Raw genomic sequence first — 14,776 nt, forward strand, 5'->3', positions numbered from 1 at the left:
TGGTGTCCCCCAGAGCTCGGTTATAGGCCCTCTTCTCTCTATACACCAAATCACTCGGCTCCGTCATATCCTCACATGGTCTCTCCTATCATTGCTATGCGGATGACACTCTACTTTTTTCCTTCTCCCCTTCTGACACCCAGGTGGCAACACGCATCTCTGCGTGCCTGGCAGATATCTCAAATTGGATGTCGGCCCACCACCTCAAGCTCAAACATGACAAGATGGAGCTGCTCTTCCTTTCAGTAAGGCCTGCACGCTCAAAGACCTATCCATCACGGTTGACCACTCCACAGTGTCACCCTCCCAGAATGCAAATAACCTTGGCTTGACCCTGGACAACCGTCATTCTCTGCAAACATCACAGCAGTAACTCACTCCTGCAGGTTCAGGCTCTACAACATCCATGGAATATGACCCTGAATAATACAGGAAACGGTGCATGTTGTAATCCAGGGACTTGTCATCTCCCATATGGACTACTGCATCTCACTGTTGGCTGGGCTACCAGCGTGTGCCATCAAACCCCTGTAACTTATCCAGAATGCTGCAGCCTGCCTGGTTTTCAACCTTCCCAAGTCACCCCACTCCTCCACACACTCCTCCACACACCTTCAGGCTATGCTCAAACCCTACACCCCAACCCGAGCACTCTGTTCTGCCACCTGGTCTCTTGGCCACTCTGTCTTGGCACCCCAATGATGGAACCAGCTTCCCCCAGAAGACAGGACAGCAGAGTACCCGACCATCTTCCGAAAGCACTTGGAACTCTACCTGTTCAAAAAGTATATTAACCTTTCTGATCTCCCCATCCCGGATCCGGGATCGTGAATACAGACTCAAGCTCATTACCATAACGCAACGTTAACTATTCATGAAAATCGCAAATGAAATGAAATAAATATGCTAGCTCTCAAGCTTAGCCTTTTGTTAACAACACTGTCATCTCAGATTTTCAAAATATGCTTCTCAACCATTGCAAAACAAGCATTTGTGTAACAGTATTGATGGCTAACGTAGCATTTAGCATTAGCATTCAGCTGGCAACATTTACACAAAAAAACAGAAAAGCATTCAAATACAATCATTTACCTTTGAAGAACTTCAGATGTTTTCAATGAGGAGACTCTCAGATAGCAAATGTTCAGTTTTTCCTGAAAGATTATTTGTTTAGGACAAATCGCTCCGTTTTCTGCGTCACGTTTAGCTATGAAAAAACCCCTGTATCCAGGATTGTGTAAATCTATCAGCAAGCTCATTAGCATAACACAACGTTAACTATTCATGAAAATCGCAAATGAAATGAAATAAATATGCAATCTCTCAAGCTTAGCCTTTTGTAAACAACACTGTCATCTCAGATTTTCAAAATATGCTTCTCAACCATAGGAAAACAATCATTTGTGTAAAAGTAGCTAGCTAGCGTTAGCATTTAGCATTAGCGTTAGCATTAGCGTTAGCATCCAGCACGCAACATTTCAACAAAAACATAAAAGCCTTCAAATAAAATCATTTACCTTTGAAGAACTTCTGATGTTTTCAATGAGGATACTCTCAGTTAGATAGCAGATGCTCAGTTTTTCCAAAAAGATTCTTTGTGTATTAGAAATAGCTTTATACATCACATTTGGCTACCAAAAAAAATCCGAAAATTCAGTCCTCAAAACGCGAACTTTTTTCCAAATTAACTCCATAATATCGACTGAAAACATGGCAAACGTTGTTTAGAATCAATCATCAAGGTGTTTTTCACATATCTCTTCATTGATACATCGTTCTTGGACACATGGTTTCTCCCCTATATCAAATGGAAAAGTACGAGCAGCTGGCAATTGCGCACCGAATTCCACGCAGGACACCAGGCGGACACTTGGAAAATGTAGTCTCTTATGGTCAATCTTCCAATGATATGCCTACAAATACGTCACAATGCTGCTAAGACCTTGGGCGAACGACAGAAAGTGTAGGCTCATTCCTTGCGCAATCACAGCCATATAAGGAGACAATGGAAAACAGAGCTTCAGAAATTCTGCTAATTCCTGGTTGATGCATCATCTTGGTTTTTTTACAGACAAAATCTTTGCAGATTCTGAAACTTCAGAGTGTTTTCTTTCCAAAACTGTCAAGAATATGCATAGTCGAGCATCTTTTCGTGACAAAATATCGCGCTTAAAACGGGAACGTTTTTATCCAAAAATGAAATAGCGCCCCTAGAGATCTAACAGGTTAAATAATCCCCCTCCACACCTTGACCCCCCCAGCCACAACGTGTGTAATAATTTCATAGTGAGTCGTACGAGAGTGCGGTGATATACAATTTTTTAATGGCAGATGCTCGGGAATCCTACAATTTTAGGATGAGTTTCACGTCCTACAGAAGAGATCGGTTGCGTGACGAGCACTGCAAAAGAGTGACTCGATCTGACGTAAGACAATTATTGGCCCTGTCATGCCAGGCCAGCTCAATCTAAAATATTTGAAATAAATGAACACTATTTGAACCCAAGTCATGGACCTGGCCTGCAAACTACTGTTCTGTGAGCAGCTACAGATGGGCCCGTTGCCAGCCGTCTCTTTCTGCGGTCAGGTAGGCAGGCTGCAGTGTGTGCCAGACGACAGTATGTCTGGGGTAATGGGCATGCTGGCCAGCCTCAGATTGCTGCTGGAGCCCGGCTGGGGCTCTGGGACAGGAGATTAGCCCGGTGCCCAGACCTGATATGCAGCTAACGGTTAGGGCCAAGCACTGATAGATAATTGGACAGAGAAGGGAGGGAGGGAGATTGAACCGGTAGAACTGCCTGGATATCCACATTATCTGAGAAGGAGGACACTGATATACAGTATGCATAAATCTTTTGGGAATTTTTTTGGGAGAAAAAACTGGCGCAGCTCTGGCCTTTTAGCCATCTTGGCATTCATCAGAATCAGTTCTCTCACGTTTGGCAGAGGAAGCTAACTAGACTGACTCAAGCGGTGATGTCACATTCAGATGAGGGAAAAGTAAATATTGTTTACATCACAACAGAGTGCTGGTAGAATTCTAAGAGTCAAACTCATGTTTTGTTGGTCCATATTGAAGCGGCTTTCAAAAGAAGGGGATTGGCGTGTGTTAAAATAATTTGGATTGCTGCCCTACACTTCTGTCTGTTGTTGTAAAAATTGTGCTGTGGTCCCCCATACAACAAATAATCTGTCTATCCTTTTCCCCAGCAATATCTTAATTTAATGCCCTCCTGTATTTCTCACTGTCACTCTGTCCTCGTCAGAGTCCTGTGACTTGTGTGGCATGTTTGCGTTATCATCACAACATCCCCGAGTAGGGTCGCCCATAAATCATCATAACACTTCTGAAATAGAATGAGGCCTTATAGGTAACGCAGGGTACATAAAAAGAGAGTTCCCTCAGGGATCTCAGGGGAATGGCTGTTAAATGATGTGGCCTCCTCCAGGACATGCCTCCGCTCATTCACTCCAGACATAACAGCCCCGAGGGAAGAAGGAAATATGCAACGTTGTTGACAAAAGACAAAGAGAGCGAGAACATGAAGAAAGAGAGTTGGAAATACAGAACAAGGGGCTTGACAAACAAGGTTTTCCCCTCAGACCCGGGTTCAAATACTATTTCTGTAACTATAAACACCACCCCACTCATTAATCAGGTATTCTAGGCAGAATAGAGCAAACACTCAAAAATGTCAAATAGTATTTGAACCCAGGTCGGATCCCACATTACCCCATTTGGTATGCTCCTATCCCTCCTATCCCCTGCTCATTAATTATCCATGTGAAGTAATAACATGCCTGATTACTGCCTTAAATGATCTGTACAGCTGAACTGCTATAGACAAAGGCTCTTTTTTCATGGGGAAATTATGAACCCAATGAAAAGCCTGGCAATCATGATGATTGATGGTGTTTGTTTTATTAGTCTAGAGCTTCATCCCTAGTCGGTGTACCGGCAGCAAGGCCCTGAGAGAGTGGAGTGGCGATCAGTGTGATGGGTACAGTGCAGTGTGCACAGTACTCTCTTAACACAAGTCAGCCCAAAAGCACACATTGAGAGTGTACTTGTGCAGTACAGATAATGATAGTTTGTTATGTAAGACTGAAGTATCGCTCTCTGAGGTTTTTGCCTTTGACATAAACCTATGCCTGATAATGCCTGGTTCTTCGTGTTTATTGTTTCTGTTGAACCATTGACATAACCCCTAACCTCTGAAGACTGCACCAAATAAACTCTAAAGAAACTCTGTCAATAAATGTTGAAACTCCTAGAAAAAGCATCAATAACTCCTATACATCCCTTTGTTTCTCTTCTATTCACATACTATTCCTCTGTTCTCTTCTGCTTTACTCTAGTCTACTCTATTGCACTGTTGTGATCTCCAAGCCTAGCCTAGCTCTGTTTGCTGCCGCTGAGACAGATCAGACCTGAACTGCTGATGGGGGTGATTGGGTAGCCTTCTGCTCCCGCTGGTACCTCTCTGCCACCACCGTGCCCCCTCTTGGTGCCACTGCATGGCTCATTGACCTATCACACAGCAACTGGCTGGCTTGGCCCACTGTGAACACAGAGGCTGTGTGCCAAATGGCACCCTATGCCCTACATAGTGCACCAGGGACCTCTGGGCTTTGGTCAAAAGTTGTGCACTATATAGGGAATTTGGGACACATCCGGGGACTCTTCTGGGCTGCCACTTTTCTGCCTCCTGGTATCCAGCTGTGGGGTGATTGAAACAAGAGTGAGCTCTTGTCAGGGAGTCTCGTCACCATGTAATTGAATTCAGCAATGTTTCACAGGGTGCACCAAAGCATATCCCCATGGAAAGAGCTAGGGTACACTCAGCACTTAACTGACAAAGCCATGGCCTCGCACACATGGCACAACAAGCAAACAAACACATGCACACAAGGAACCACAGACACACACGCATACAAACAAGCACAGGTAGTGGTGCTACTGAGTGTATCGCTAACAGATACAAACCCTGACTATAGTAGAACGGGCAATGACTCGTTTGGAGTGCGTTGGAGAAATGTCCTATTAAGATGTTTCAAACAGATATGGCAGTACTTACTTTTAAATGTGCTGGTTTGGCAATTTTCCCAGGACCAATCAACCAGATAAATATTTTCCAATTTGTGCTAAAAAGCTCATTCTTGTGTAAGCTTTGTAAATGTTAGCTAACAAATAGAGGCAAAATCATTTAAGAAGATGTTGTTTAAGGAGCAGTATTGAGGTACGCTTCAATTAAAAAAACCTTAATGAACCAAGATAGTAATGTACTGCACTGTATTGTTTCTTTTTAAAGATAGTTTTTATTTTTTTGGACTGCCTGCCTCTGAGTCACTATCCTAACACACCGGAGGGGTGTACTCAGTGCCTTTCCTAGCCCAGCGGTCGCACACCATGTGAATACTGGCACCCATTGTTTGGTGCCGCAGCTCCGACCTTGGCAGTGGCAGGGGCTCACCAAGCTACAGATGAGATGCTCCAAAATGTAGCTGCCTGCCTGGCTGTGAGTCTTCCACTAATTAGAGAAGTGTACTGAAGTGTAACTTGGTCAATTTATTTTTTACATTCTAACATTCTGTCATGAAGAACACATGTTCAACTTAATAAAAAAAACATGTTTTCTCATCTCAAGAGTTTAAAAAAAAATAGACTGTAGTATGTGCCTATTAAGTGCCAAATAAAGTAACAGGGTTGACGATTTCATCTTAAATCAGCCATAAATCCACATGTGATAGGGGGAATGGGAGCTTGTTGTGTTCAACAGGGAGTGGCAATTGAATGCAAGACTCACAAAAAAAATGAAATTGTTTAAACATTTCTAACTCAGTTTTCCACCACAAAACACCAAAAGGGGGGGGGGGGGCAATGCAAATAGTCTGGGTAGCCATTTGATTAGCTGTTCAGGAGTCTTATGGCTTGGGGGTAGAAGCTGTTTAGAAGCCTCTTGGACCTAGACTTGTTTACATCCCCGTTAGTGACGGCAAGCTCTCTGGTACTTGCCGTGCGGTAGCAGAGAGAACAGTCTATGACTAGGGTGGATGGAGTCTTTGACAATTTTTATGGCCTTCCTCTGACACCGCCTGGTATAGATGTCCTGAATGGCAGGAAGCTTGGCCCCGGTGATGTAGTGGGCTGTACACACTACCCTCTTTGGTGCTTTGTGGTCGGAGGCCGAGCAGCCATTTTTATTTATTTTATTTTACCTTTATTTAACTAGGCAAGTCAGTTAAGAACAAATTCTTATTTTCAATGACGGCCTAGGAACAGTGGGTTAACTGCCTGAGAGAGAGAGAGAGAGAGAGAGAGAAATATATATATACACTGCTCAAAAAAATAAAGGGAATACTTAAACAACACAATGTAACTCCAAGTCAATCACACTTCTGTGAAATCAAACGGTCCACTTAGGAAGCAACACTGATTGACAATAAATGTCACATGCTGTTGTGCAAATGGAATAGACAACAGGTGGAAATTATAGGCAATTAGCAAGACACCCCCAATAAAGGTTATAACCACAGACCACTTCTCAGTTCCTATGCTTCCTGGCTGATGTTTTGGTCACTTTTGAATGCTGGCGGTGCTTTCACTCTAGTGGTAGCATGAGACGGAGTCTACAACCCACACAACGCCACGTTACACCACAGACTGTCCAGGAGTTGGCGGATGCTTTAGTCCAGGTCTAGGAGGAGATCCCTCAGGAGACCATCCGCCACCTCATCAGGAGCATGCCCAGGCGTTGTAGGGAGGTCATACAGGCACGTGGAGGCCACACACACTACTGAGCCTCATTTTGACTTGTTTTAAGGACATTACATCAAAGTTGGATCAGCCTGTAGTGTGGTTTTCCACTTAAATTTTGAGTGTGACTCCAAATCCAGACCTCCATGGGTTGATAAATTTGATTTCAATTGATAATTTTTGTGTGATTTTGTTGTCAGCACATTCAACTATGTAAAGAAAAAGGTATTTAATAAGAATATTTCATTCATTCAGATCTAGGATGTGTTATTTTAGTGTTCCCTTTATTTTTTTGAGCAGTGTATATATACAGTGCCTTGCGAAAGTATTTGGCCCCCTTGAACTTTGCGACCTTTTGCCACATTTCAGGCTTCAAGGCTTTGTGAAGCTTCAGGCTTCAGGCTTTGTGAAGAATCAACAACAAGTGGGACACAATCATGAAGTGGAACGACATTTATTGGATATTTCAAACTTTTTTAACAAATCAAAAACTGAGAAATTGGGCGTGCAAAATTATTCAGCCCCTTTACTTTCAGTGCAGCAAACTCTCTCCAGAAGTTCAGTGAGGATCTCTGAATGATCCAATGTTGACCTAAATGACTAATGATGATAAATACAATCCACCTGTGTGTAATCAAGTCTCCGTATAAATGCACCTGCACTGTGATAGTCTCAGAGGTCCGTTAAAAGCGCAGAGAGCATCATGAAGAACAAGGAACACACCAGGCAGGTCCGAGATACTGTTGTGAAGAAGTTTAAAGTCGGATTTGGATACAAAAAGATTTCCCAAGCTTTAAACATCCCAAGGAGCACTGTGCAAGCGATAATATTGAAATGGAAGGAGTATCAGACCACTGCAAATCTAACAAGACCTGGCCGTCCCTCTAAACTTTCAGTTCATACAAGGAGAAGACTGATCAGAGATGCAGCCAAGAGGCCCATGATCACTCTGGATGAACTGCAGAGATCTACAGCTGAGGTGGGAGACTCTGTCCATAGGACAACAATCAGTCGCATATTGCACAAATCTGGCCTTTATGGAAGAGTGGCAAGAAGAAAGCCATTTCTTAAAGATATCCATAAAAAGTGTCGTTTAAAGTTTGCCACAAGCCACCTGGGAGACACACCAAACATGTGGAAGAAGGTGCTCTGGTCAGATGAAACCAAAATTGAACTTTTTGGCAACAATGCAAAACGTTATGTTTGGCGTAAAAGCAACACAGCTGAACACACCATCCCCACTGTCAAACATGGTGGTGGCAGCATCATGGTTTGGGCCTGCTTTTCTTCAGCAGGGACAGGGAAGATGGTTAAAATTGATGGGAAGATGGATGGAGCCAAATACAGGACCATTCTGGAAGAAAACCTGATGGAGTCTGCAAAAGACCTGAGACTGGGACGGAGATTTGTCTTCCAACAAGACAATGATCCAAAACATAAAGCAAAATCTACAATGGAATGGTTCAAAAATAAACATATCCAAGTGTTCGAATGGCCAAGTCAAAGTCCAGACCTGAATCCAATCGAGAATCTGTGGAAAGAACTGAAAACTGCTGTTCACAAATGCTCTCCATCCAACCTCACTGAGCTCGAGCTGTTTTTCAAGGAGGAATGGGAAAAAATTTCAGTCTCGATGTGCAAAACTGATAGAGACATACCCCAAGCGACTTACAGCTGTAATCGCAGCAAAAGGTGGCGCTAAGTATTAACTTAAGGGGGCTGAATAATTTTGCACGCCCAATTTTTCAGTTTTTGATTTGTTAAAAAAGTTTGAAATATCCAATAAATGTCGTTCCACTTCATGATTGTGTCCCACTTGTTGTTGATTCTTAACAAAAAAATACAGTTTTATATCTTTATGTTTGAAGCCTGAAATGTGGCAAAAGGTCGCAAAGTTCAAGGGGGCCGAATACTTTCGCAAGGCACTGTATATATATATATATATATGTAGTACAGGGCTGTGAAATCCCATGTATATGCGTTGTCAGACTTGTCGAGTTTCTCCACTTGCTGACTTCAGGAAGGCTCTGCCGCTTGGACTTTCAGTGCAGTGCAGCCTCTTCCCTCTTCTCTCGCAGACCTGGGTTCAAATATTATGTCAAATACTTTATCTGGGCTTGATTGAGCATCCATGGCCTAATATAATTGTCCCAAAACTGTAAAACCCACCCATTTGGCACTCTGGCAGGCTAGAGCAAATATTGAAAAGTATTTTAAAGATTTAAAATAATATTTGAACCCAGGTCTGGTATCGTGCATCTCCTACTGTACTGTATTGCACGTAGTGGTTTCACCGAGAGACTGCAGCAGATTAGAGCAGTGTGTCTTTCTTTCCAAACTGCTCTCCAAATTATCCATTGGGACAGAAGAGAGGAGCCCAGTACAGTACATCTGTGGGCACTGGAGAGCACATTTCTGCTCTGTGGATAGTCTGACTCTAAAACATTTATTTTTTTCAAACAGTTTTGAAGAACATCAATAGACAGAAGATGTCGGTTGATGTCAGTTATCTCTTTTCAATAAAAAAAACAAGAGCGAAACACTTTATTATGGTTTAGTTTAAGTTCATTCTTGCTCACAGATAAAACTGAAGAAATGCAGAATTTACATTACTAATAATAGGAAAACACTCATTTAAAGTACATATATCTGTTGTTCCATTATTCATAATATAATTTTAATTAGCTAAGCTTAGCAAAAAAACTGACAGGAAATGGATTTCAAAACACTGTATTGCAGAGGATGGATATGGAGCATTACATTGTATTACAAGAGGTGCTCACATAAAGCATTTACACATCACATTCACAAGTGCCTTTTCAAAATGAAGTGCAATTGAGGGGAGATGGGAGAGCATTTTTTTTTTTTTTTCTGATCATACACTCACTCACCCGACACACCCACACACATACGTCTTTGTAATACACAAGGCAGTAATGGCGAAGATAATTGTCTGAGGAAAGAGATTTACTGTGCATTATTGGTTCACTTCTAAAAGTGGCCAATGTACTGTATTTATCAGTCTCTGTAGCAGACAGCTCTCCCACACAGGTCTTAATAGAGTGTTGTGACCTTCATAATGATATGTGAGAGGAGCTGTGTGAAGTTGAAACACTGTTTGTCCTAAATGGAGTTCTATTCACAATTTGTGGCATTACTTTTGAGCAGGGCCCATAGAACTGTCCCAATTTCATTTGGGACACAACCACTGTCAACCATTCAAATCAAGGCTTTTCTATTCATATTGTCACAAATGCTTTGAAAACAGTTGTGTCAAATCATTGTTGGATTTATGCATCCATCCATTGTAAAGTGAACTGCAATTTTAACTGCCATAACATAAGGAAATTTGGGTTGGCATGCAATGTCTAGATGGGTGAAGGTGGATTGACTGTGGTATGTACCACATTCACATTGGCAATGTAGATGGCATTTAGTGTTGTTTGAAGGAGAGGAAAATTGATGGTTGTGTGAATTGTACTACATTTGTAGGTATTATAGCCTGTTATAGCAATGTATTTCTCAGCCTGTGTAACGTCGGACAATTCCTGAAAGCAACACTCTTAGAAGTGTCTAGAACCCTATTTTTGTTTACTCGAGCCTTTTCTTTGGAAAGAGGCCTCTGAACTACCTACCTGGCCTCCCTCAGTTCTCCTCCTTGCCACCACTGGAGTAGAATAGAATAGAACAGATAGTGGTTCTGTGTAGAATAGATAATAGTACCTTGTGGGTCCTGATCCTGAAGACATGATGAGACATGCTATTATTTGCCTCCTCCATTTTTAATGAGTTATTGCCCTGTGTGAAACAAACAGATGGTGCATTAGCTGTAATAAACCTGAGCTGACTTCAGTGGTTTTGAGTCGGAATACTGAATTAATACAGAGTCGAGCTGTTAAAGCCGTTGCTGTTTTACACTGAGATTTAGAGGTCGAAGATGTGTAATGTGCAACACAGTGCATTCGCTTGGCTGAGTTGGCTCATGCATACCAAAAAAATAACAGATCCCTTTTTTGATAACTTTGGTCAGGTTTTCATTGCCCCAGAGAAGCTGTGAATATCGATGCGGAGAAGTGAAATTTCTGTAAGCTCTGACCCCTTTGTTCGCGGCGCCAGCATTAAAGTTGCTGAGTGAGTGCTTCACATTGAGCTACTCTTTATTGTTGCTCTCAGCAGAAGTGTTGTTCCAACACACACACAACCACAAGCATAGTGCACTCACACACAGTACACACATGGGTGCACATATGCGCACACAATCAGACACAATTTGCACAGTGCGGCTACTACCAGTGCTCCAAACAGTTACTTAAAACATGACAGTTAATGGGGGGATTTTTTTTCTCCAAAAAATGAATTCTAAACTGAAAACTGAAAGCACTCAAATCAAATAAAGCAATGTGCTCTTTGGTAACTAAGGCAGACCGACGTTTGAACAACACTTCCAATAATACCCCTATCTGTTGATACACATTCATTCCCCAGATTTAGCAGCACTGCGTTAAGAAATTATTCAGATTGCTTACCCCTCAGCTGGGGGTTCGGCTGGGGGTTTGGGACAGAGGAGCGGAGCGTGTGGTGTGTCTGATGCTCCATGTCCTACACCCAACCCTCTCTCTCTCTGGAGCCCCAGCAGAAGGTGGCAGCTGTTTGTGGCATGCAGTGTTTGCTGCATTGTTTAGTGGCTGCTCTGTGCTAGGTGTGTTTCAGTGGAGGCTGGTGACTTGGAAAATTGAGTAGTTTTGGAGACCCACGTTATAGGCGCGGGACGCACGGAGACGACAAAGTGTGTTTCAAAAATCGTCAAAGACTAATTATTTTAACAAAGCGTTTAATAAATACATTTATAGTACAATATTATGGGGAATGGGATCAAGAGGGCTACTTACACAGTGTTGGAAAGGGATGAGGTATAAGTTGAGGTGTTCAGAGGCTTGACCAGGACAGGATTTGACTTGGAAGACAAAAACAATAACATAACACACTACACAGTTAGACAAAAGAGCTAAGAATTAGTTAGTCCATGCAAGGAGTACAGTAATGAGAAAAATTTGATAGGGGTACTCACAGTGCTTGGAAGGAAAACATTTGTATGTAAACACAAATAGCAGATACATTCCATTAAAGTTGTGCCATCGTAGGTTTGGACAACAAGTTTCTCTATGAAGTTAAATTCATAATGTCAAACACAGACTGCTCATCTCGCCCACTTGACACATCAAAGTAGCCCAAGAAACATTCCGTGAATAAAGCCCTGATCATCCACATACCTGACCATAACTGACAACTGCAAGCAGACTGGTGGCACAGTAGGTCCCAAAGTGGTGGGGCAATTTTTACCCCCTGGGGCCTGGAGTTTGCCTTATATGTTAAAATAACTAGGAAAATTCTGGATCCTACAAGGTATGACAGTGATTAATCAGTTGTAAAAATGTTTTATAAGGGCTATGATGGGATCAGTTTTTCCTAATCAGGTCACATGGTTTTAAAGAAAACCTGGAAAAAAACTCCTGGCCCTGGGGGGGATTAAAACCCTGTCAAACTGCAGCTACCTTATATGTGTTCATATAAATGATATGTCAATTTGATTAGGAGGGGGATTTCTTTTACCCAGACTGATAGACAATAGGCCTCACAGGGCTGAGCTTGCTTTAACCATGTTTACATCATGCAGGCCTATGCAACTGTAGGCCTTATAAAACATTTAGTCACATCTGTCATCCCTATTTTGTTGATTGATTAATGCCAGTTAATAATTGTGGATTAAAATCATATAGGCAGACCAGCCAGCCCAATTTTAAACTAAATTCACATTTTCTACTGACACACAAATGTACTATAAATACATAATGTTATCAATTAGTTACCCTGACCAGATGGACAGGGCGCATAGGCAGTATGCAGCTGCTCTTATTACTAGCCTACAATTGATCAGACTGAAAAATAGTCTTGTTTTCATCACATACAGCATGTCAGATTTCTCATGTTCAGGTGAACCTAGGCTGCTGCAACATTTATTAAATTTGTTTTTGCTTCTGTCTGCCCGGAGCGATAATGTGTTATCATCTTTGCTAAATAAATACAGGAGGAAAGTGGAAAGCCTACTTGACCGTATGTGAAAAAATGTGCTGTGTCAACCTCTCTCTTTTTATCTAACATTTAATGGATGATGCGGTGGATACTATCAAATCATTCAGAATTGTTTTAGCAGAAAACTGTCTTTTCAGAAAAGACAGTTGAAAGTTCAATATGTTCAGCAAGTGAAGCATCATAATGTGCAATTACCTCTGCAAGCGCCTTGTAGTTGCCCTTGTTGGCGGAACTTCCCCTCTCGTCGTGTCCTCTAAAAGCAAATTCTTGCGTGCCCAAAAAAGTCTCAGACTCTTCTTCTTGAAGGCAAGGTCAGCAATACAGGCGGCTTGATGAAAGGCTCCCTGTTAACCTCTCTAGGGTAGGGTGCAGCATTCGGAATTTTGGATGAAAAGCATGCCCAAATTAAACCGCCTGCTACTCTGGCCCAGAAGATATGATATGCATATAACTGGTAGATTTGGATAGAAAACACTCTAAAGTTTCCAAAAACTGTTAAAATGGTGTCTGTGAGTATAACAGAACTGATTTGGCAGGTGAAAACCTGAGAAATATCCATTAAGGAAGTTTTTTTTGTTTGTTGGTTTTGTAGTTTTCTATTCAATGCCATTACAGTATCCATTGACCTAGGACTCAATTTGTAGTTCCTAGGGAGTAAGACCAGTCTGAATGAGTGGACCCTTACGTGTCACAGAGCTTTTTCATGCGCAATCCCGAGAGAGTGCATTTCTTGTTTACCTTTTATATTGATGACGTTATTGTCCAGTTGAAATATTATTGATCATTTAGGCTAAAAACAACCTGAGGATTGAATATGAACATTGTTTGACATGTTTCTATGAACTTTACAGATACAATTTTGATTTTTTCGTCTGCCTTTTTTGACTGCTTTTGAGCCTGTGGATTACTGAAGAAAACGCGCGAACAAAACTGAGGTTTTTGGATATAAAGAGACTTTATCGAACAAAAGGAACATTTATTGAGTAAATTAATGTCTTCTGAGTGCCACCATATGAAGATCATCAAAGGTAAGGGATTAATTGTATCTCTATTTCTGAGTTTTATAACGCTTCTGCTTGGCTGGTTACTGTTTGTAATAATTTGTCAACTGGGCTATGTTCTGGGCTGGGTATGTTCTGGGCTAGGTATGCTTTCGCTGAAAAGCATTTTATAAATCTGACACCGTGGTTGGATTAACAAGAAGTTAATCTTTAAACCTATGTAAAATATGTTTTGTTTTCTGAATTTTTATAATGAGCATTTCTGTATTTGAATTTGGCGCTCTGCAATCTCAATGGATGTTGGCCAGATGGGACGCTAGCATTCCACATACCCTAGAGAGGTTAACCAAATTTGTCACATACACATGGTTAGCAGATGTTAATGCGAGTGGAGCGAAATGCTTGTGCTTCTAGTTCTGACCATGCAGTAATATCTAACAAGTAATCTAACAGTTTCACAACAACGACCTTATACACACAAGTGTAAAGGAATGAATAAGAATATGTACATACAAATATATGGAAGAGCGATGGTGAACGGCATAGGCAAGATGCAGTAGATGGTACAGAGCACAGTATATACATATGAGATGAGTAATGTAGGGTATGTAAACATTATATAAAGTGGCATTGTTTAAAGTGGCTAGTGATACATTTATTACATCAACTTTTTAATTATTAAAGTGGCTAGAGATTTGAGTCAGTATGTTGGCAGCAGCCACTCAATGTTGGTGATGGCTGTTTAACAGTCTGATGGCCCTGAGATAGAAGCTGTGATTTGATGCACCTGTACTGACCTCGCCTTCTGGATGATAGCGGGGTGAACAGGCAGTGGCTCGGGTGGTTGTTGTCCTTGATGATATTTTTGGCCTTCCTGTGACATCGGGTGGTGTAGGTGTCCTGGAGGGCAGGTAGTTTGCCCCCGGTG

The 14,776-nt window shown here is 41.8% G+C and overlaps 1 long non-coding RNA gene across 1 annotated transcript in view; it reads left to right on the forward strand.

Moving 5' to 3' along the window:
* Window positions 1-4,287, forward strand: part of LOC118964841 (uncharacterized) — a 52,091-nt gene extending 47,804 nt beyond the window's left edge. Inside the window, exon 4 of the long non-coding RNA XR_005052021.2 lies at window positions 144-4,287. This is a non-coding gene — a long non-coding RNA (uncharacterized LOC118964841). The remainder of the gene's footprint in view (window positions 1-143) is intronic.
* Window positions 4,288-14,776: the final 10,489 nt, after the last annotated feature.

The sequence above is a fragment of the Oncorhynchus mykiss genome, chromosome 1 (genome assembly GCF_057628025.1).
Source record: "Oncorhynchus mykiss isolate SJ-2025 chromosome 1, ASM5762802v1, whole genome shotgun sequence".
NCBI classification, from domain to species: Eukaryota; Metazoa; Chordata; class Actinopteri; order Salmoniformes; family Salmonidae; genus Oncorhynchus; species Oncorhynchus mykiss.